Below are 967 nucleotides of genomic sequence, written 5' to 3'. Positions count from 1 at the left end.
CATACAGGATGCCAGGAATTGAAACTGGTAAACTATGTGCCAGGAAAGTGATTTACCTACTATTATTTATATCTCTCTAGCCCCAGGCCTCCATTTTTGTTCTATTTTCTTTTCTTCTTTCCTCCTCTTTCCTTTCTTTTTCTTTCTTTATTTCTCCTTCCTTCTTTCCTTCCTTCCTTCCTTCCTTCCTTCCTTCCTTCCTTCCTTCCTTCCTTCCTTTCTTCCTTCCTTCCTTCCTTCCTTCTCTTTCTCTCTCTTTCTGTGTCAACTTTATTGAAACCGGGAGAAGCCGTCTCCTTCTACTTCGCCTTTTTCTTCCCTCCATGCTCCAGCTGCCAGACTGCAGGACCTCAGGTTCAGGTCAGAGCACACCAGGAGTCCTGCGGACAGAAGAGATAGGAGAGGCCACTGGTGGTGCTGCATGTCGGGCCTGGGTTTCAATTCCCCACACCAAAGTGTGAGCGGTAAATGAGAGACCGCTGACTTTGGCGCTGAATCTCACCCATGGCCACCGGCAAGTCTGCGGATGATTTTCAACCAACCAGGGAAATTTTTTTGTTTGTTTTGGAATCACACCTGGTGGTTCTCAGTCCTTACTCCTGGTTCTGTGCTCAAGGATCACACTTGGCCTGCTCAAGGGACCTGGGGGACCCTAGAGGGTGCCAGAGATTGTCAGCCTCGTGCAAGGCAGCCAGCTATGCTATCTCTCCAGTCCTCTTAGTCCATTTTTCACAGGAGTATTTTTGCTGTTTGAGATCTTTCATACTTCCAAATTAATTTCATGAGGTTTTAGTCCTATTTTTTTCTGTTTTCATAAAGAATACCATTAGGATTTTAATAGGAACTCTACTGAATCTCTCTCTCTTATATATATTGGTTAATATGGTCATTGTGCCTATGTTAGTTCTTCTAGACCACAAGCAGAAAATATCTTTCAATCCCTTGTGTCTTCCATTGGGCTGGTGCA

The 967-nt window shown here is 44.7% G+C and overlaps 1 non-coding gene across 1 annotated transcript; it reads right to left on the bottom strand.

The window, feature by feature from the left end:
• Positions 1-419: 419 nt before the first annotated feature.
• On the bottom strand, positions 420-542 carry LOC129400249 (small nucleolar RNA ACA64). The gene has a single exon (XR_008627559.1). It is a non-coding gene; the product is annotated as a small nucleolar RNA ACA64 (small nucleolar RNA).
• Between the last annotated feature and the right edge of the window lie 425 nt (positions 543-967).

The sequence above is a fragment of the Sorex araneus genome, chromosome X, assembly GCF_027595985.1.
Source record: "Sorex araneus isolate mSorAra2 chromosome X, mSorAra2.pri, whole genome shotgun sequence".
In the NCBI taxonomy this organism is placed as follows: Eukaryota; Metazoa; Chordata; class Mammalia; order Eulipotyphla; family Soricidae; genus Sorex; species Sorex araneus.
This window is presented reverse-complemented; position numbering and strand designations above follow the sequence as displayed.